At 30.2% G+C, this 24,740-nt stretch overlaps 2 long non-coding RNA genes across 2 annotated transcripts; both read left to right on the top strand.

Annotated features, from left to right (window-relative positions):
* On the top strand, positions 519-15,723 carry LOC109344347. The gene is made up of 3 exons (XR_002107316.1): positions 519-647; positions 8,923-8,935; positions 15,714-15,723. It is a non-coding gene; the product is annotated as an uncharacterized LOC109344347 (long non-coding RNA).
* On the top strand, positions 13,396-14,443 carry LOC109344346. Its single transcript, XR_002107315.1, has 2 exons — positions 13,396-13,669; positions 14,186-14,443. It is a non-coding gene; the product is annotated as an uncharacterized LOC109344346 (long non-coding RNA).

Below are 24,740 nucleotides of genomic sequence, written 5' to 3'. Positions count from 1 at the left end.
CGGACGGTCTGACCGGATTTGAAAACGGCTCTGGTTTGCCGTCTTAACTGAATGAGAGTTGGACCGCTTTGAACCGGAAAAAATCCGGTCCGACCATGTTAAACCCGTTTAAACCAGATTAACCCGGGAAGTTTGTTTTACTACGGTCCAAAAAAAGATTAAAAAGTATTATTTCACTATAATTATACATAATTATTAATTATATAAAATTTTACATTTATATATAACTATATATTTATAAATAAAAATTATTAATTATGTACGAAATCACCCGGTCAGACCGGACGGTTTAACCGTTTAAACCGGTTAAACCTAATACGGGACCTCTGCTGGTTTGACGTCCGGCTCGGGTTTCATAACACTGGTAAGTACTCAACAATTACCTCCTAGAACATGAAGCGCCAATCCTTAGCAGCAAGATCTCGATAGAGTCTCTTAGACACTACGATGCCCCCGCCTTGAGATATGAACCAAGTAAATCGACAACATGTTGCACCCAAATCCCAAAGATTATTGTTGGACTAGTCTGCAACCAGGGAGCCTCCAACCACCAGCAAGTTCCATTGTTATCGGGTTATGGGAAGAGTGTAGAGCCACAAGTGAGACACTACGTCTTGAAACTAAACCTTAAGGTATTAGTTCCATGAGTCTTTTCGACTTGTAAATTCTTTCACTCCTCATCGCATATCCAATTTGAGACTTCACAGTTGAATAAACCTAACAATCTCCTCCTCAAGTGTGAGTACCATACATTTTGTAGTATGACTCCCCTTAAGTCCACCATGTCTTAGTCGAACCATTGACTCTAATACAACTTGCTAGACCAGACTACGACCAGTGAGCCTCCAGCCATCGGGGAGTTTCATTGATACCAGGGTATGGGAAGAGTATAGAGCACTGAGACACCACGTCTTGAATCAAAATCTTAAGGCATTAGTTCCATGAGTTTTTTCTATTTACAAACTCTTTCACTCCTCTCCATATATCCAATGTGAGATTTCACACTTGAATAAATTCAATAATTACAATTATTAAGAACATTTGCAAAATGATTAGCTCTTGAGTTAAGGAAATCGCCACCAGAAACTTAAGAAGGAAAAATAACTTCATTTAAATCACCTACTAGGATCCAAGGTAGAGAAATAGAGTGATTAATATTAGAAACATAGGACCAAAGTAATTGTATTCCTGCATAAATAGGGTTGCATAAAGAACACTTACACATCCAACCCTAGTTAAGAGTTGAAACTTTAAAAGTTATAACCTACATGTGAACATTATGGATGAGGATTTTAAATAGTTTTTGGTCTCTAAAAAGCATCCAAATCCACCTACGAAACCTCTATCCTCTAACACACTAACAAGTTCAAAGCCCAGGCCCATCCAAAATCTAGAAACCTTTGAGAATTGACAATGAGGTTCAACAATAATAAAAATATATATGGCTTGTGATTTTTCACCATATCAATAATAAACCTACACCCTCTCATATTAATCGCTCCTCTAATGTTCCAAGCAATAATATTCATTTGTTTAAAATGCTTGAGTCCAATGTTAATGAAACCGGACCGTATCAGCTAGTTTGACTGGAAAATTGGCATACCATACCCTTACCATTATAGGACAATTGTTGTGTTAGACATGCATCAAAACTGGTGGAAACCGGCCAAAACCAGCTGATATTCTGCAAAAATGGTTAACTAGTTGATTATTACATTAAAAAAACGAGCCAAAACGACCTCATTTCATTAAGGGCAAAAAATTAAAATTAAGGGTTTCAACTTTCATGTATCACTATTTCAGTTTCCCCCCTTCTTCACGTACATCTCCACTCTCCCTTCTTCACTTTTATCTCCATTCTCCCTTCTTCACTTTCACGGTCTTCACTCTTGAAGCTTCAAGATTTCTGGTGTTCCACGGTCATTTTCGGTGTTTCACGTTCGTTTCCGGTCTTCACTCTTCATCCGTTTTGATTTTTGTCGTCTCTCAAGTCGTCTACTAAGGTAAGCATTTCTGATGAGCCAAGATCTTCCATATAAATTTCCATTTACATAATGTGTTCAATGAATTGGGATTTTTTCGATCATCATGTACCACCAAGTATTCATCCCAAATTCAGATCCAATAAAAAATGAGTTGCTCCCATAAACTCAATTATCATTATGTTTTGTTAGTATAAATTGTTGCTGTTAATTTTGTTTTGTTAAATATATCCCCGGTGACCCTTTCTGAATGTTGAGGGAACATACCAAAATTGGAGACTCAGATGAGATTGTATTCGAGATATTTATTAATTATGTTTTGTTAATATAAGTTCTAAAATTCTACATTATATTTGTAATATAATTTCTGAAATTCCTATTTGATGTTCTGAGGTTGTGATATTGTAGTATAAATTCTGAAATTCTAGTAATGATATTCAGAAATTTTGGGTTACTAAAATTGGCATATGGTTGTTGCATTGTAGATTGCAATATTGCACTTTTTGCTTATTTCTATTTCTGCTTATTTCACTTTATAAATTGGCATATGGCTTATCGCAGTATTGCACTTTTTAGATTGTAGTATTTCTACTTATTTCAATGCATTGTAAATTGGCATATGACTAGTATGTCATATGGCTTATTTTGGGTTACATAAATTATGAAATTGGCATATGGTTACTACATTGCTTAGTTCACTTTCACTTTCTGCTTATTTCTATTCACTTTCTTCATATTTCTATTTCATAGTGTATTTATTATCTTATAACTTTTGTCCATAAATGAATCTACTGAACCAAAAGTGCCAATATCACAAGAAGTATCCACGTGAAATACATTTATAAGTATCAATAGAGTGAAATCAGATCAGGCTTGAGCACATTGCAAATAAATTGTTGCGGATAATGGAAGAACCATGCTTTTGTGTCTTTATTGTATGAAACATATCAAGGGGGTGACATTATTTGGTTTAAGTCTTATTTGGATGGCTTAAAATGACAAGTTAAAAAGTGCAAGAAAGTGTCAGCAGATGTTCAACACCAAATTAATAAATCAATTGATGAAATGAGGAGCAAGAAAAAGAAAGTAGAAGATGAATATAACAAAAGTAATCATTGAGATGGAGTTAATGATTTATTGCATACTGAACCAATTGAAGCACCTCACACATCTACATCTCAAAAAGGGAAATGTCACTTAGACTCTTACTTTATGCCTAGAATAACTCCTGGTGATCATCCCACTTTAAAAAGTGTATTACAAACTAAAGAAGTGATGAATAAATGTGACATTGTCATCTCCAAATGGATGATTGATGCTTCCGTGCCATTTAATGAAACTAACTCAGCATATTATCAACCCATGATTGATGTCATTTATAGCATGAGTCCAAGTTATAAAGGTCTCAACTATTATCGTGTTGTGGGTCATTTGCTAAACAAGTGGGTTGAAGATGTGAAAAAACATATAAATGATATTCGATCAATTTGGAAGAAAACTGGATGCACACTTTTGGAATATGGTTGGACTGAATGTAGTAGATAAACTCTTATTGATTTTTTCGTCTATTATCCTTAAGGAAATGTGTTCATAAAATTTGTTGAGACTTCACATGCTTCCAAATCTGCAGATTTTTTGTTCAAGCTTTTCAAGGAGGTAGTGATGTATGTCGGTCCTGCGAACATTGTTAATATTGTTATAGACAATGCTACTAATTACGTTGTTGCTGGCAGGTTATTGGAGAAAGAGTTTCCTCGTCTATTTTGGTCTCAATGTGTAGCTCATTTTGTTAACTTGATGTTTCAAGAGAATGGAAAGTTACTAGAGGTAACCAATACAGTATCACATGCTGCAAACATTACCAAATACCTAAATTAATCATTATCATCTGTTGTATCTAACGAGACAATTCACTCATGAGAAAGAAATACTCCGTCTAGGTCCAACTCAATTTGCCACTAACTTAATTGTATTGCAAAGGATCTTGGCCCAAAAGGATGCTCGTAGAGCTCTTGTAACATCTACAGAATGGACAAGTTCAACTTATTCCAAATATGCTAAGGCAAAAAATGCATGAAACAAGTGTTAGATTCAAACTTTTGCAAACAATGTGCTGACATTATTAAAATTACTATGCCACTTGTTCACGTGTTATGCATTGTTGATAGTGAGGATAAGCATGCAATGTGTTTTTTATCAAGCATTCTTTAAAGCTAGACATGAGATGGAGGGAAGGTTTCAAAGAAACAAGACGAAAATAAAGCCTTATTTGGAAATTATGGATAGTCGGTGGGACTCACAATTAAAAAGAAATCTCCATGTTGTTGGGTATTGGCTCAACTCACAATGTTTCTTCAATATTGAAGAATTTGAAAAACATAAGTTCACAACATCCGACCTTTTGGATGTTTTTGAGAAACATGCTCATGGAGATCTTGATTTTCTAGATAAGCTGACTAGTGAGATGAGGATATATAAAGATGTTTAGCTAGATTTTGGAAGACCAACTTCTATACGTGAACTAAGTATAGTGATGGCAGGTATAAATAGTCTTTCATATTTGGTAATTGTCTTAAATGTTTATTATTAATTGTCTTAAATGTTTAATATTAAACAATATGATGAGTTAAATTCCATGCAATGTTTTAGATCAATGGTGGGAAACTTATGGATGTCGTACACCAAATTTGCAAAGGTTGACAATCTACGTTCTAAGTCAAACATGTAGTGCTTGCGATTGTGAGCAGAATTGGAGTGTGTTTATAAACTTCTATACCAAGAAAAGAAATAGGTTGGAGCATAAAAAACTTAATGATCTTGTTTTTGTTCGTTACAACTTGAGGCTACAACAAATGTATTACCATTTTATTCAAAAGATGACATTAGTTGTCTTTCTTTATATATTCATATGTAGCATGTATTTATGTTTGTATATGATGAAATCAATAAATGTAGGAGCCACTTGAGGCATCAAAATTATGACCCAATAAATTTTGAAACATTTGAGGATCATTCTCATTTTATATTGGAAGACTCACCACCATTCCTAATTGTTGAAGAAATTGAGGCTTTAAAAAATGACCTTTCAAATATTTCTATCTAACCATCACTTGATGACAATGATATGTCTTTTATTTTCTAGTGATTGAGTGTTCATTGTAAATAATTGCTAACCTGTATGAAAAATGACATTATTGTAGATCAATTAAACTTAAAAGATGATGATGATGCACAACTCAACCCCATGGAGAATGTAAACCTGGATGAAGAAAATGTTGGTCAAGTTTCAGGCTCAAATGGTGAACAAATGGAACTTCAATATGAAACAACTTTGACTCGTATGTGTTAAATATTAAAACTCCAAATTTATATGTTTTGTAGACTGAGTTGTGAACTTGTGTCATTTATTTATACTTCGTGTTTGTTAAGCGATACTTTTGGATTGATATATGTTTTTCACTTTAGATGTTGAATATGTTAAATACTTAAGGTTATTCGTTTATGTGAATTTGGAGTAGATTATGAATTATGAATTTGAATATCTACCTATTTGAATTTTTTTGTTATAGGTTTACATATTATTGTGCAATGACTCATATTCTCTAGATAACATCAATACAAGTTATGAGCTTGGGCTGATGTAAATGGGTTGGGGTAGAGGGCTATATATTTATGTTATGTAAACCTAACGTAATAAGGTAGAAGAATAATCAAACACAAATCCTTATTCTCTAATAATACATAGTGGAAGACTCTCAACGCTCTCAAGGATGTAGCCCAATTGGCCGAACCTCGTTATCAATTCTCCAATGTTATTCTCTTTTCTCTATACTCTTTTACTATTTGATTTCTTTCTAGTTCCCAACAACTGGTAACAGAACGCTCTTAACTCGGGTGCCAAATTTGAGGTGGTGAAGATCGATGGAACTTGTAAATTTCGGATTGTGGCAAAGGAGGGTTAAGGATGTGTTGGCCCAACAAGGTCTATAAAAGGCGCTACATGGGAATAAATCAGATGGTATGGATCAACTGGATCGGGAAGAGTTGAAGGACAAGGTTGCGAGAATCATATGACTTTGTCTATTATAGGAGGTTATGTATCATGTTATGGATTTGACGTCACCAACAGAGGCATGGGAGACATTGTAGAAGTAGTTATTGTCTAAGTCTCTATCAAATAAGTTGTATTTGAAATAAAGACTCTATGGCTTGAAGATGCAGGAGGGTGCTAATTTGCAACAACTTCTCAACACTTTTAATCAAATGCTCAATGACTTGTAGAAACTTGATGTGAAGGTTGATGATGAGGACAAAGCTATAATATTATTGTGTTCTTTGCCAAATTCCTATGAAAACTTGCTAACAAAATATATGTACGAGAAAGATTTAATCAAATTGGATGATATCACATCTGCACTTATGTCTCACACTCAAAGAAGATAGAATGTCGGAGAAGGGTCTTTGGGTGATGGTCTGTATGTGAAAGAGAGCCAAACACGTCAGAGGAGATAGGCATAGGAGGTTCTGCCAAAGGTAAAAGACTAAATTCGAGGGATAGACACCAGTAGCGTACTATAAGTGCAAACAGGTTGGGCATTACAAAAAGGATTATCCTAATGAATGGAGTCCTAGCAAGCCGGTGGGGAAAGATGGAGTATCTACATCAGAAAAGAGTGGCACGGAAAGATGACTTTGGTTACAATAGTGAAGTTGATCTAATATTTGTATCATCAAATCATAATGAAAATGAGTGGATAATTTACACTAGTTGTTCCAACCACATCACGCCAAACAGAGAACGGTTCACCACATACAGGACATACAATTTTAGTTTCGCGTATCTTGGAAATAATAAAGCATGTGGAATTATTGTCATGAGAGAAATAAGAATTGTGATAGATGATGGTGTAGTGAAGACGTTATGTGTGGTTAGGCACATACCTGATGTGAAAAAGAATTTGATTTCTTTGGGGACATTGTAGGCTAAATGATTTAGCTAAAGAGCTAATGGTGTAAGTATTAGATGACAACTAAGAATGGGAGTGAATTAGTTGTTGGGAGAAATGACCAATTTTTCTACTTTAATATCAAAGTGTTTGTGCAGCAGAATATTGATGGAGAAATCAACCAAGTAAACCAATAATAAAACCACAAGAATATAGTAGAAGAAGAAGAGTACACAGAGAATTTTATACTGATTCCATGAAAAGGAGACACGATTGGAATGAAACACTTTCACTTTGGATGAAATTTTTTCATTAAAATTTGAAAATTTGGTTTCCAACAACTATGGGTAATCGATTATCACGGCTGTGTCATCGATTACCAAAAGCTTATGTCCAAAGTGATAATCGATTAATACATAGTAATAATCGGTTACATAGTGTCACTTATATTTTGTAATTGTTTTCTTAGTTAGGTAACCTATTACGTAGTTCAAGTAACACGTTACCAACTACCATACTATTCAGGTAACCTATTACCCAGACCTAGTATCCTATAACTCATGTCAAGTAAGTCATTACTTAGCATTGTTGACATTTTATCAAGACTTATCCAATTCTTTTTAAAATAGTTTTAATTTCTTTGTGGATTACTACTAATATATAATTTGAGAAAATGATAAAAGTACCTAATGAAGACTTAATCTATAAATTCTTGAAGCTTGAATCTTATATGTCATCATCTTCTTCTTCTTTTTCTTATTTTTGTGATCTTGATGTCTTCATCAAAACCATATCAAGGTCAGGAGCAAGATATTCTTCACATTCTCCCCTTATTTGATGATGACAAACCAACATCCTTTAAAGTTTGAGATTTCAATTTTTTTGTGATTCAACATATGAAGTATGCTATATGAAGTATGCTCTCCTTTTGTTTTATTGTATGTGCCTGAAATGTTTTGACATAAAAATACACAACTTCAACTTTTCTCCCCATTTTGACTTCATCAAAAAGAAGAAAATCTAGTTTGTCCAACACAATAGACAAATATATATAGCAAAGGGTAACAATATATATATAGGTTGACTTATTGAAAAGCCAATGTCATAAATTCTTATAAAAATAGCAGTATGAATTTTTGAATCATATCAAATGCTAGAAGATAATCAACATGTCATAACATAGCATTTAAAAGTAGTTAAAATGTAGTTCATACATTAAAAAAAAGTTAAGATAGCAAATAAGATCCATAAAACAATAGTTTTGAAACAACGACAATAGGAAGAGCAAAAAATGACTTAAGTAAAATCCTAGACCACTACTCCTAAGAATCTGGATCAGCCCACTGAGCATCCAAGTCCATGTAATCCAATCGGTTTGACAAACGTCGAAGCTCTTCTTTGACTTGATAATTTGTCGTATCAAGAGCATTCATCATATTTGTGATGTAGACTCGAAGCGAAAACAACTCGTTCATAATCATCATATTGGAAGGAGTGGAGTTAGAGGAACATGATTCAGTATGAAACGAGGGTCGAGAAGGAGGGTCAGTAGAAGGATTTTCTTGGTTAGCAGCATGTTATATATATATATATATATATATATATATATATATATATATATATATTAAATTATATTTCTCTTATTTTTATCGTTCAGGCTAGGTTAGGGCCAAAATAAATTGGCGTATTTATTTTTATGATAATCTCCTTGTTATGGGAATAGGAATTCCCCTCAAGGGTGTGATATTTTACATGATTTTTATTTTACATGACAAAATTCCAAACAATATGCTATAATACAAACATTACAATACATCACGAAATTTACAACAAGTATAACGTCCTAGGACAAGGTTCTAACATACAATGGACGTCATTGGCAAGTTCTATACACCTTATAAAAGTTCTCATATTTCATCTCTCTCGAATAGAGAAGCACAAATATTATGATGTTAGAAATATGAGATCGGCTCTAGGGGCTAACTTATAATAAGAGATAAAATATGAGTAGTCCATATCACCAACACTTAGAAGCGACAAAGACCACAACCAGTGAGGCTAGTGTCCCTTCTATCCAAAAGGTATCACTAATACTCGGGTGTAGGGCATATGTGTGCCTAAAATGTATAAATTATATATCACATAATAACAAAAACAATACATAATGCATATATGATTCATATACACAACATATAATTTTTAATTAAGCATGTAATTTATACAATTAATAATTAAGCATGTAACATATATCTCTACTTACAGCTAATAATTGAGTATAAAATTCAAACAACTACTAATTAAGCATGTCATTTTCATATTTATAACATATAATTTAAAATTAAGCATGTAATTCATACAATTAATAATTAAGTATGCAATTTTCATATTTTTACATACAATTAATAATTAAACATAAAATTTTCATATTTATACATATGATTAAAATTAAGCATATAATTCATATTAATAATTAAGCATGCAATTTTTATATTTATATATACAATTAAAATTAAGCATATAACTCATATTTATACATATGAGTAATAATTAAGCATGTAATTCAATTAATAATTAAGCATGTAATTCATATTTATACAAACAACTACTAATTAAGCATGCAACATTAATGAAAATTAACTAATCAACCAAATAAAAAATAATGATAATAATGATAAATAAACAGTCACACATTATATTGATTATGAGTCGGACTCTCTCAAAAAAATTCTCAGTGGAATCGCCAGCTGTCACGCCCCGATTTTTGGCTGCACGACTTTGTTTAGAGTCGCCACTACATTTTATAGTTAAAAATGTAGAAAAATATTTTAAGCCCAATTATCTTAGGCTTTTGGATTTTTGATATCCAGATTCAGGAGTCGGTTACGAGGTAGGGAAGGTATTAGAACCCTACCCGCCTGCCTTAAGTGGTACCCTTCATTAAAATATATGACTTATTATTATTATTATTTTATTAAGTTATTTGATTAATTAACTAATTATTAAAAAGAAAAAAATTATTTATTTTTATTATTGTGCCTCACAAGATTGTCTTTGATCCTACGTACCTCTATTAAGGGGATCAAGACTTACGAGGTTCTTTAAGTAGAAAAATGTTTATTGGTTGGGTGTATTTTAATTAAAGAAAATATATTTTTTAGTCAAAAATATATATTTTGCAAGTTTTGTTTATTATTGAAAAGAAGTTTTTATTTGGTTAATTATTTAATTAAGAAAATAGAATTTAATCAATTTTAAGATTTAATCGATTGAAAAGATTTGACGTGGCGCGACCTTTCGAAGATGATTTGAGAAGATGATTATTTTATTTTTTTATTTTTTGAAAAGCGCTTATGATAATGTCATATTTTACTTGTTTTTTTGAAAAAATGTTCAAATTTTTGTTAATTATAATTCTAATTATTTACCGAAAGTAAACAATTTAATTAATTGCTAAAAAGTCATAAAAAAGTTTGTTAATTGTTAGTAATATTAAAATGATTTTTTATCTATTTTTTGTTGTTACTATTATCCATATAAAAAATAATTTTTATTTTATTTTATTTTATTTATGTCATTGAGTTTCTGAGATATATTTAAAAAGGTGTAAAAAATTATTTACTAAAGAATTATGGTTGAGTTGCATAAATTAATACAAATATAAACAAAAGAGAGAAAAATAACAAACCTATTAGGGTTGTGATCCTATGCGGATGAGGATTACCTATGTTGCACACATGTAGAGGCTAAAGTGGTTGACTTGGACGTTCGTTACTTGTCGGTCAATGGTTGGCTGGAGAGGATGGATGCATTGGTCTCACAGTGGATTTGACTATACTGGATCATTACAAAAGGAGTATTGATTCCGTGTGGTGGTGCGTATGAGCTGACGTTTGCACCCTCAGATGAATGGAGGAGATCTGCGGGTGTGCAGTCCTGACAATAAGCACGACCGCAATGGGAATAAATGCTTGGTAGAGGCCTCGCTTCAGTGTGCACACATCTATGCGTGCAAGTGTAGACCTGCACACGTGTCAAGTGCTGATTGGCTCTAGTTTCTAGTCAACAGAAGCAACATGATGAAGACCTGTCTAGTGGCTTGTGGAACGGGTGCACGGTTCTTCCAGTGGTTTCGCTTACACTGGATCAGAGCGAATTTCAATTCTCCCTCTCCCTCTTCTCTCTATGTGTGTGCAAAAAAAAATTATTTAAAAATTTCTACATTTTTTGGAAAAAGTCCTTTAATAACCCTTTCATAAACCCTCTATTTATATTGCTTTTTAACCATAACTTAACCCTAGTAAATTGCTAACAAACATAATCTCCACTAACCTACAATCCCATAATAGTAGGCACCCACCAAGTCAAATTTGACTTGGTGTTTTATTATTTTTTAATTCTTTCTCTTTTCACTTAATAAATGATATTAATAAAAGACATTTTAAATTGGTTTATGTATTTATTTATTTTTATATATCCAAATTAATTCACAAAAAATAAATAAAAATATTTTTGAATATGTCTAAATTATTTTAAAATTATATTTTCGAAAAACTAAAATACAAAATTATTTTATTGTTTATTTGAAATTTAAAAGGGACATTTAGTATATGTCACTTATCTTATTTATTTTATAAATTCGAATTTAATTATAAAATTTAATAAAAATCTTTTTAATTATCTTTTATTTATTTTATAATAAAATTCGAAAAAATAAAAAATAAAAAAAAATTATTTTGTTTGCTTTTATTCCCTCTTTCTTATAGAAAAAAGATATGGGCTCGGAAAAGGATGTGGGTTTCTAGGTCCTAGTTTTTTTTTGTTGTTATTTTTATTTTCTGAAAAATCATTTTTTGTGAATTATTTAATTTAGTTTTGCATTTTGGTTAACCTAATCACTTAGATTTATAAACTTCATTTGTTTATTACTATTTTGTTTTGTTATATTTTTTATTTTTTATTTTGAAAATGAAGCTCGTAAAAGGATATTCTTACTAACTTAAATTTAATTAATTTAATAATTTTAAAAATAATTATAAAAATTTCATAAAAATATTTTATTATTTTTATTCATTAAAAATTCTGAAAAATACCAAAATAAATAAAAATGAAGTTAATATATTATTTTAATTTAAAAAGTGTTTAGACTTTTTTTGGGCCGGACAAAAAATGGGTTCACAACATCAATCTTTTATGACCCAATACAAAGGACTTCCATTTAACTTTTTAGTTAAATGTCCTTCCACACATATTGTTTTTGCATGGATAAAAATCCATTTCCGAATTAAGTACTTAAGTTTAAGATATAAATGAAGAAAATTGGAAAATTTAGATTTTGAAATACACTTCTCAAATGATTGAAAAGTCTTATACTTTTATTCTCCTCTTCTGGAACTCAAATAACAAACCAACTCTAAACTCATCCGTATGTATATATTATGGTAGATAAGAGAACATCAATTTCATTCTTATTTGGGTCTCATACATTATTTTATAATTTATTATAATTCCCTATAAAATAAGAACAATATATATTTTTTTCTCACAACATTTATTTTTCGCCTACAACATCTACCTCTCTCTTACCTTCTTTTAGCTATGAACAACCAAGAATTGTTATGATTTAAGAACAAAGATTAGAAAATAAGGGCGGCATAGTAAAAAATAGAATAAGAATATTCTTATTCCGTTGAGAACAACATTAACCACACCACCTAACTATTACCCAAATCATCTATGAGCCGTTTTGTTTTCTTTCCAGTATTGTTATAGGTTTATCAGAAGAAAAAATTAATCAATTTCCTCTCATTCAGGAATTTTAATCAATTTCTTCACATTCACAAGAAAATCTAATCAATCTCCTCACATTCACAAGAAAAACTAATCAATTTCCTCTCATTCACAAGAAAATTTAATCAACTTCCTCTCATTCATATAATTAATTGCTATAATTAGACGTATATATAGTATACCATACATTCTGTCTTCCTAATGTACAGCTTGGAATCAATGTCATATTTGAAAGATAAAATAAAAAACACAAAAACTAAAAATAAACTTGTGTCCTACCTTTGATGGAATAAACTAAAAATGGAATTAATGTCATATTTAAAATAAACTTTCATGGGCAGTATCATGGATGTATTCATGTCCTACCTTATGTTCTAAGTCACCTTATCTTCTAAGTCAGTTAAAAAATTTCATTAAATTAAAATTAAAAATTAAACGAAACATAAAATTAATATTTTAATATTATTTCATGAAATTTAATTAACTCAAAATTATTCCACCCAGAATCCTTCATAGAGTATTATTAGAAAGAAAGAATTGAAATATAAACAGAAAGGAATGGAAACCTCATATTGGTTGGTATGTGGGACCCCCTTAACATGCGGGGTACCTTTAATTTGTACACCTGGCTCTGACTACGAAATCATGCATTATTTATCATTATAAAAAGAACCCATATGGCTCTTCATGTTCACCACCCTCATATCTTTCTCCTTCAAGTTTCAGTTTGTTATATAGATTTCTCTCTCCTTTCCTTTCTCTCTTAAATTTGGAAGAGAGAGAGAGAGGAGTGTGAGAGAGAGAAAGAAAAGAAAGAAAGGAAAATAGAGAGAAACATGGCTGTTTCTTGTGCTTCATTAAGGGTGGTTGCCTTCCTTGGCCTTATTTATGCAGCCCTTATGTCAGTGGCTTCATCACAATCTCCTGTTCCGGCCCCTTCACCCACAAGTGATGGTAATTCTTCTCTTCTTTCATTGCGAACCCACCATGTTCTTTATCTCATAGACTACCATCAATGTTGTTTTATTTGTTAGAGATAAAGATCGTTTTTAACTTCCATTCTGTATTGTAGACCAATTAGGATGAGGAATGAAACATCATTTAAATCTTTATTCATTTGTTAGGTTAATTAGGGGTTATGGACAACACCTCCTTCTTTTTTTATATGAAGACATTTTGTGTTATTTATGATGTTTAAAATGGGAATATATCTTATCTAATATGCATTGTCTTACTTGTTATGATTAATTAGTTAAATATTTAATTATAATTATTTTTTTAATCAATCACGATAAATAGTAAATAAAATAACACATTTTTGTACAAGATGAGATACGGATCTTGGACAAACATTAAAAATTCATAACCAACTTGTTATGCATCCATATTATGCCTTTCTATCAGTATTGTTCATTTATTGGAGGGTGGCAAGTGAATGTTTGGTAATAAATTTTACTTCACAATTTGCAGGTACAACACTTGACCAAGCGATTGCATGTGTTCTAATGCTGCTTGCTTTGGTGGTGACCTATATCATTCACTAAAACCACCATTATGGGACTCTCCTCATTCATTTGTAAATTGATTTTGAGGGCTATAGAGCCTTTTCAAGACAGGGAGAGGCATTCTTGTAACAAGTATTGAGGAGGATGTTTTAATTATTGTACAAAAAAATTCTTTTTTTAATTTTATTATTCTTTGTCCAATGATACACTCTCATTCTGGCTTTATTATCAGTTGCTCTTATTGATTGTGCTTTGTTTCTTTAATTCAGGCAGAAGAAAATAATGAATCATAACTCCATGTGACTCTTTCTTATTGTGAGATAGAGAATAATTTTGAAAATTCAAAGTAATCTATTAATCGAAGAAGAAGACTTCCTTAACAAATTAGATAATGAAAACCAATGCCCTTTCAATTCACACAACAATTAATTCTCTGCTGGTAAAAGAATATCTTTGCCAAAAACTGAAAAGAGCCAATGATAACCATTAACCACACTTGTTAAAATTAGTAGACTTTTGACAAAAAAAACAAGCTCATGTAAGAAAACGCCATTTTTCCACTTTTGATCTGGGTTTCGAGAAAATTCAAGTAGACTTAGGGTTCTTGCGAGTTGGTTTTAGATGGCAAAAAATGAAGGGAGGAATTTGGGAGTTATGAAATACATTTGTAAGATGAATTTCATGTTTTCTTCTTCCCCTCTAAACATCAACTCGCTAACGGTCCCTTAGATGATGTTTTTATGGTATTCTCTAATTTTTATCAAATCATACTCCCTTCTTTTGTTTGGTTTTAAAGCAAATGTTACAGGTCTTCTCCAACTAATACAAAAAAGAATTGAGGAGAAAATGTTTCTCTCAAAAGTTTTTCATCGAACAGAAAGACAAGAAATAGTTCGAGACATATCATTGGCCCAAAATAAGCCATACGACTAGTCAAATTCCTTAGGGGTAGATAATTAGGGATACAATCAACACAAGGTGTTAATGGTGTCATAGATAGATCCACAATATGGCCAAAAAATTAATGATTTTATTCTTGGAAATGACAATTGTTGAGAGGGTTAGATTAGTAACATAGGGCGGAAAAAATTAACTTCTTACTTATTGAGTGAGAAAATATTTTTAGTGGTACCAAAAATAAATATGATAAAATACATATCATAAATAACTAATTAGAAAAAAGGATTGAAAAACATAAAACCAAAAACATATTAATGAATAGCACGTCTATAATATTCAAATATTAGCAAAAACTAAACATAGAAGGACCAGCAACTCAAAAATCCTTAAGAACCAAATGTTTTGCTCACCTAAAATAGATCTTCAATGCTAAACTCAGATTACTGAAGTCTAAAGCGATTTCAACATACCAAGACTTCTAAACTCAGATTACTACTAGTTCATTGATTATGAATAAAATTCCGGATTTGCTAACAATTTTATTGATTATCAAAGAAGTGGGAGTTGTTTTCTTTTTTTAGTTTTCTAATTAGAAGTTGAGGTGCATATGTATAAAATTCCATCCCAAGTTTTATGTTTTCATTTGTGTGGAATCAAATATTTCATACCAACTTGGGCCTTGCTTTGTTGGGCCAGTACTAATATGAGAACTTTGACACATAGATTACTGCGCAAATGGTTGTAGGGCTGCTTTCCTTGCAGCCTAAAAGTATTAGACCTTTTATGCCAGTCCTACACAAATGGATCAATTGTGGGCCTCAATTACATTACCTGAGTGGTGAGCAGTCTAATTAAAGTCATTCAATTAACAAACTAGTGAAAACAATGATATACTTTGGTATAACCAATTGTATATCCTCAATCTATTGCTAAAGAATTAATCTCTTCCGGATATTTGACGCCCCCAACTAATAAATGTCGCTCACAGAAATTGAACCTTAATCTTTTAATCTATCTGAGATTCTAAGGATCTAGCAAGACCTTACACATCTAGATTAACGACATGTGTTAGTGATATAATTCAACTTTTTACTAATGAATATATTGAGTAAGTTATATATTATAATAAATTTATAATTATTTATTTGCAACATGTAAGTCAAATATTGTTATCCTACAATAGTTAACCATGTCACAAATAATTAAAAAGTTCAACGTACAAATCCTTGATGTGTTATCATAAAAATAAATATGGGAAAAAATTACATGCAATCTATTCTTGATGTAAGATACAGTTTGACTAGTTCTAACCAATATTTTTCTAATTTAAGAATTTAAGAATGAATGATTGCCCTTCTCTGATCCTTCCTATCCAACTTAAAAGTAGATAGCTAACGTGTTCCGCTTTTTTTTAACAGGGTGATCTCGTAGTTCCTATGGGGTGGAGACGACGAGGTCGGTCAATGGATTTTATTTCCTTTTGCCGCATTCACTAAATTTTCTATTAAACCAGTTAATACAAAATGATATGGATGAGTATGGTATTGAGGATATAGATGTTGGTCTCTCACCTCGATGACCGAAATTATAACAAAACACAGAAAAGGGCCTAGAACTTTCCACGAAATAGGGCAAGTCCATCGGTATAATGTACTAAATATCTCAAAAAAGCCTCATTGAACATAAAGTACTAGCTAAGATTTTTTTTCATTAATTCCTTTACGCCTAGCCCAAAAAATCTAAGCTACTCCACTGACAACTCTTTTATATACCTTTAGGGAAAATTGTAATGTTCTTACTACATATATTTTTGGGAGTTTAATATTTATATATGGTAATATAAAGATTTTTATATTATCAATGTATCAATGAATATTCATGTATTAACTATTAAATAAAAGTATTTCATATGAATGGACAAACTCTGTAAAAAAAATATTTCAGACTCTATATATAGCTAGTTGAAAAACTTTTCATGATGTTTTGGTACCTCTATCAATTTCAAAGTGTCGACCAAAAGTTGAAAACAGCTATGCTGATTGAGTCAAGTGGTGATTGGAGTACAATGTCTATATCAATCAGAAAGATATTACCTATATTAAAAGTTATTTACTTTCAATCCCAAACTAATTAGAATATTACTTTTTATATTTAAAATTTTTATTTTATTCATTTAGTAAAATATTATTAACTTAAGATAAGAAAAAACACGATTCGGGACATGTCATACATGTCCATGTCAACGACACAATAACTTGACGTGAGGAATGTCGAAAAGTTTTTAACTTTTCCTTTCCTATTACTGTTTGGAGCCTTTTGACTCCACCTTTATAGGTGTTTAGATTAAGATATAAAAAGCAAAACAACCACGTAATAAGAAATTGCAACATATAATTAGCCTCATCATATTGACCTATGTCTAAACGCTTCTTTTGATTTTTCATTGGATGCATGATTCAAACACACTTCAAAACTCGTGCTTGTATGATATTTTTTTTAAAAGAATTGTGTATTAGGATATGATAGACATTACCAGACAACAACAAAACAAGCCTCCTTTGTCCAACTTTTTCTTATCATTCTCTCATTTATTTTCTTCAGCTGCTTTTAATTTTCGGTAAACTTTATTTGTCATGTTCCTTTTATGATCTTGAAAGGGACATGAAGGATTTAGGAATGACCAAGGCATTTGGAGACAAATAAATTAAACTTTTGCTTAAATCATGCAACTTTTTTAATGAACACCGGGCACTAATATTTGTGTGGTGGTAGTGCCTTTTATTTATGTGTAGCCGATAAACAAATACCGGTTAAAGTTTATCATGGTGTAAACTTGCGAATGATGTTTATGCTAATGAAGTGTTGTAAATGGATAATCTTGGGGAAGGTCAACATGAAAAACTTAAAACGTATTTTAATAAATTTTCATTCTAGTTCTATTAACGGAAAGTAGTACATGATCTCATACATATTTCCCCTACAATGACACTTTCACCTTTTTCTAATTTGTTAAGGAAGAGGAAATATTTTTTTTTTTATTACTGGTGGCACAAATTGGTAGTAAATTGGACACCTATTTTTTTTTTGTAGTACTAAGGGTGTTTTTCAATCAATGGTTAGAAAGTAATACATTTTCACCAATGTAAATTTTGTTTTAATAAACAAAGTATTTTTCATACATTTGGTAGAGATTGAACTACTAACTTCAAACTTATTGACATATGTTGGACATTTTATTCATATGGATATAACTGTCAATAGTCATATATAAAACAAATAATGCATACCATAGAATTAGACAATAACAAGATTCAAAACAAATAATAGATAGTTAAGTTTATTAAGTATGATGAAAAATGTTCAAGTTTTATCATGTGTATATGAAAATTATTAATAGGAATAGATTAATTTATAGATACCTTGGTCTACACCAAATAAAATGATGTGGGACAACATGTGATGACTTTCACTGACATAGTCCGATTAGCTTGGCATATTTATGATTGTTTTATGTTGGTTTATATTGTAACAAAATTTTAATGGTTTAATTAATTGTATATTTCTATTGAGATTAAAGTATAAAACATACATTGTTCAACAATGTTTTCAATTTATTTATGACAATTTGTACATAAAATTTTGATTATTAATTGTTTAATTAGGTACTTATATGATGATAACATTTTAAATTTGAGATATAAAATTATTAAATAATAGTAAATAATATCATTAAGTGTTCTATTCAAGTCAACCGACCCAATTATAGTGACTTAATAGTTTGACTACTGATTTATCGACTGATTAACTGTATTGACTCCTTGATGAGTTCGAGTAATAATACTTATTTATTTAATTAAATATTTTTGAATCACTTACTCAAAAATAATAAATGAGTCGAATTTTCTTATTTTAGCTTTTCATTATGACGCTTTCTACTGCCTGTACCAAAAAGAGTGGGATAGTACCCCATTTACTGTGGAAAAACTCACTAATTTACTGATGAAGATTAAAAGTTTAAAAAAGAGAAAACAGTAAATGATATCACTTATATTCATTCGTGTGCCTCGCTTGTTGCTACGATGCTAAGCATTAACAAGCCCCACGCTATTTATCAATGCGTTGATACAATGCAAATATAGGAACCTGCAGGTGGCCATTTTCAGAGATTTCACATGCCAGCATTGACACTCAAAGCAAGCACATAAATGTATGTGTAAATTAAATATGAATAAAAGATTGTGCCTTTTACAAACCGGCAACCACCAAAGAAAATTGTCCAATTTCTCCAATCTTCATAAGCATGGGCATAAAATGGAGCCCACTTGGCAATTTCATGTCAAATAGTGCTAAAGACATTATATTGTATATATTTAATAGAGAAATTAAGGTGTGCTCGTAGCTTTAGTTGTTGAGAAGGAGTTAAGAAGAAAGAAAGAAGTGATAAAGATAATGAGGTGAAAGAAAGAATGAAAAAAAGGTGAAATTGTGGGTTATTTGGTACAAGAGAAAAAATAAAAAGATATAAAGACCAAGACTTTATCTTTCTACTACATAATAAACAATTATAGTCATAGTTATATTAATAATATTTTTCATTTTAAATTAAAATTGACTTTCACTTAAAATTTTAAGAAATATTAGTGTAACAGTAAATATATAACTCTATATCAAAAAATAAATATATTGATTCAATTAAATTGTCTAAAAATAATGTTAAACTAAAATTAAAATGTTTAATTAAAAAAATTGGTTAGTATTTTAACGTGAATTATCTTAATGATGATAAAAACATGAAGAAAAAAATTATGTTAGGGTGATTGGCAAGGTTGCATAGGTAGCTGTGTTTTATAGATAAATAATGAATATGATAATAGTTAGTTGGTGGTGAAAGAAAGAAGGGACAAATTTGTCAAGATAGAGAAATAACACAATTGATGCTCATTATCTTCCCACAATGAAGAAGATAAGTTTTTGTGTGAGACTCCAACATTTTACATCTCTCCTCCTTATTTATCTCTTGCACCAAATGAAAGATATGATCAAACTCTCTTCTCTTTCTCTTTTTCCTTTCTACATCATCTCTACCAAAGAAAGTCCTACGGGTTTTTTTTATTTTTAGTTTATATGTGCATTATTTATGATTAGTGTACTACATCTAAATAACTTTTAAGTAAATTAATGAGATATACATGGATTTTATTCGAACAACTTAATTTTATGCTGAAAGAAAGTAGAAAGAAAGAGAGTTGAAGGAAATAAAAATAGTAAAAAATAAGATAATAAATTTATTGTTTGATATGATTGAAAATAGGAATAAAAGTAAGAAGAAAGAAAATGCAGGTTTAAACATAATATATTTAAAATAACATAAGTGCACATATTATATAAGTAAATTTCGTAACTAAATAATTATTTAAAATGACAATACATAACTATGTAGTATTACTAATTTTTAAACATTATTTTAATGTTACAAATTATATAACTAAATAATTTATTTTTAATAATATTGATTAATATTTTTAATTAATTTTAATATAACAAATTTTTTATAAAATTTAATAAAATTTATTAATATCTTATATCTTATTTTCACTAATGTATCTAAATAAAGTATACCTCATCTTTCACAATCACTTTTATATTTCTAACAAAATTACTTCTACACATTTTCGTTTTGTCTTTCTAATTTATTTATTATTTGGTTACTTTTTTGTAATTTTAAGTTATTATGTTTATTTTTTTTCACTATATTTCTATTGACAACACACAATAACTATTTACTTATGACTTTAGAAGCAACGAAAATAAAATTAAGTTAATTAATTTCACGTAAAAATGAATATAAACATATAATTTCACTATATTGTATATATTTTCATATAGATTATGGGTTTTTCAATTCATTCATGGTGGAAGGACAAATTTGGAATTCTTGATGATTTTATCTCCTTTCTTCAATTTCTTCACAAACTGTGAATAAGAACTTTTTGTATGGGACTCTTACATACTTTTCATTTCCCTACTTTTTAATGTTGGATCAAATGCAGGAAATGATATTTTTTACCCATTTTCTTTTCTTGTCTTTTCCATAAAATCAAACATAGTGTATAATCATTTATATCAAACTTAAATGGGTACCATTAACTATATCCCACTTGCTAACTATATTTGGCTCATGTATAAATGTGACTCAATTTAATTTATTGTATTTATCCATTATACATATACACAATATACCACATGAACTAATATGAGGTCATTCTTCAATTAATTTACCATCTTCACTAACCAATGTTCAAACTTGAAGCAAAGGAAGGAGAATGGGCCTGTTGGCTCGACACCTGATGGATTTAACAAGGAACTACAAATCAATGTTGGATTGGAATTTGGTTGGGTAAAAAGCCTGCAATTATTCTCCACTTTTCATGTATTGGAAAGGGTATGTATCAAAGGAATTTAAGTATAATATATTGCTCATTTAAGTAATTTTTAACTAAAAAGTTTTATTTCGGATTTTTGAACAAATGTGTATTGATTTATGTGTAATAGCTAGCCATTTGGATAGTTAAGGGTGTATTTACTTTGCTTATTTTCTGTTTTTATTTTCAACGAAACAGAAAATGACGATGAAAACATGTTTACATTGCTTTTTCATTTCATATTTTCGAAAACATGAACTTCATTTCTAGAAATTTTGAAAATGAAAAATACCATTTCCAATATTTTTAATAATGAAGAAATGACATTTTATTGAAAATTTTAAAACTTTTTTGCTCTAATCAATTTAATATCTTTTGATGTTTTAATTTTTCCATTTTTTTGAAACCCAATGGGCATTTATATTTTAGTTTCCAATTATACCCTTATTTATTACTCATCTTTTCACTATATTTTTTTATTTCTTTTATAATCTACTTTTCAATGTGCATTAAATTTGATTGTTTAATTAAATTGTAACGAATTTTTATATTATTTAATAATTTCTTAAATTATGTGTATAACCTTAAATATCATAATATGCGGAATAAAGGGAGTAAATTTTCCGATTACTCTATCCACTAATCAACAAAACCTCAAAATCAATTGATGAGTACGTCCATCATCCATACCATCATACACATTCATAATACAATTTATTTCTTTATATCTCAACATAATAATTTTTTTACCTCTCATATGGAATTGGTGAAATAATTCACCACATACATGAATATTTGATTTTGGGATGAAGATTGACATCTCTTGAAGTTATTATAACCTTAATTAAATAATAAACACTTATATTTTAGTATTTTATTTTAACTTCAATTTTTTGGAGAATATACCTACAACTGCATAATGCTCAACCTTCCCCACGTTTTTTATAGCTAATGACCAACTCCAACAATTAAAGTTTTTCAATGTATTAATAACATAAAATTTGTTGAAATCATTAGCTTGACTAATTTAGCGATTAAAATTTAAAATTGAATTAATTGCAAGGGTGTCATGGATTGAGAATGTTAGAGTGAATAATTTTAAAAATGAAAATGATAATAACAAACATGTTTTGAGGAAATGAAAACATGAAACAGAAAATTATTTTTTGAAAATGAAAATAGAAAACTAAAATAGAAAATATTTCTTGAAACCAAACACACCCTTAGCCTTTGAGTTCAATTTTTGTATTGTAGTATTCCAAAGATTAGTATTTGAGATCCCATGAGGGGGACTTTTATTTATTTTATCAAATAACTATATAATATCATATTATTAAAATATTTTAATAACTATGTATTGTTAATCTATTTTTTTTTATATATTATTATACCATCCGCTATTTATCTGTATTAGTAATTTTACTTAAGATTCAATGATGGTTAGTATGGTAAATAATGTAGAAACGTCAATATATAAACTACTTTTTTCTTATTAAAATATTTTATTAGTATTAAAATACCTGAATTTCTTACTGATTGATTAATACTATAAAGCATTATATAACAATACTATATCTAAACTCTAAAGTGAAAGCATGGGTATGATAACAAATTTAGGAGAAAATAAATAGGCAGAAACTCCTGAGCATAAGGTGAAGGCTTGAAGCAAATAAAGTCAAGTAGCAAAGATAGGGCGCGTGAGAGTGAGACTAATCATATTGCCAATTCAATTATAGCATCCATAAATAGAACAATACAATTGGAATTGAAATTGTAATCTTGCTTCCTAGCTGCGACATAATCATTCATAGGAGCGTATCACTTATTCCCTTTTCCCACTGAGATTCTTATTCTTCAATCTCTATCCATGCTCCTATAAATATATACACACGTTGAGGAGTAATATTCAAGCAATTATAAGTACTTAGAGGCTTGGTCTCATGAGACATGGCCATTATTCTACCACGCATATCACTGTGGTCACGACATAGATACTACATTCCTGCGACGCACATAATTTAAATTTCATACTACGCAAATTGCATAAGGCATATATTGCCTGTAAGATAGAGAAAATGGATTCCTTGTGTTTTTTTGCTATCTCTTTCACAATGTTATTCTCTACATGCTAAACTAGAAACAAGTTGAGATTATAATTATGAATATATTACGACTTTTCCCCAAAGAAATCCCGCTTTAAAAGCATAAGAAGGTTGTGATAGAAATATATAACTTAAGAGAAAAAGATGTATATACCAATAGTGTAAGATATTTTTATATTATCACTGCATCAATTATCATTTATTTTTAATTATTATTGACTTTTAAGTAATACAAATGAATGATGGATGATCCACTGACTATGTATAAATTTTTACATTGTCTGTGTTAGATAGCCGTTTAATTTAGTGTTTATGGAGAATAAAACCGCTTGATGACCACTTTATTAACATTAAAAATATGGTCGGTTACGCTTTCTTTATAAGGCTATATATAAAGTCTCAGATGATCAATACAATACATGCAAGCTTTCTACCTTTTTACTATCTTTCATTTTTTGAGTTATAACAATTGGTATCAGAGCTCTGCAAGGAGCCTGATATAGAGTGATAGAGTGTGTGTAAGATGTGTGAGTTCAACACAAAGAGAGGTAAGATGTCAATCTCACATAAGCTTGTGCAGGAGAATTTCCTCAGGAGCAAGGAGATGTGGAGCCTAGTGGATGAAGGGATTTCTGCTGTGACATTTGGGTCAACACTAGCAAGTGAAACTCAAAGGAAGGTCGTGGAGAAGGCCAAACTCAAAGATCTGAAGGTCAATAACTTCTTATTCCAGGGAATTTATAGAGAAATCCTGGAAACAATTCTTGACAAATGGACGTCGAAGGCAATTTGAGATTCAATGAAACAAAAGTATCAAGGATCCACAAAGGTGAAAAGGGCATAACCTCAAGCCTTAAGAATGGAGTTTGAGTTGCTTTCCATGAAAGAATGAGAGAAGGTGGACAACTTTTTGTGACGAACCTTGACTTTGGTGAACAAGATGAAGTCAAATGGTGAGACAATGGAGCAAAGTACAGTGGTTAGTAAGATACTTAGATCATTGACGGCTAAGTTCAATTATGTTGTTTGCTCAATAGAGGATTCAAATGATCTAAGTACTTTGAGCATTGATGAGTTGCATGGTAGTCTGCTGGGG

Source organism: Lupinus angustifolius, chromosome LG03, assembly GCF_001865875.1.
Source record: "Lupinus angustifolius cultivar Tanjil chromosome LG03, LupAngTanjil_v1.0, whole genome shotgun sequence".
NCBI classification, from domain to species: domain Eukaryota; kingdom Viridiplantae; phylum Streptophyta; class Magnoliopsida; order Fabales; family Fabaceae; genus Lupinus; species Lupinus angustifolius.
The sequence above is the reverse complement of the archived record's forward strand: the minus strand, read 5'-3'. Positions and strand labels throughout refer to the sequence as shown.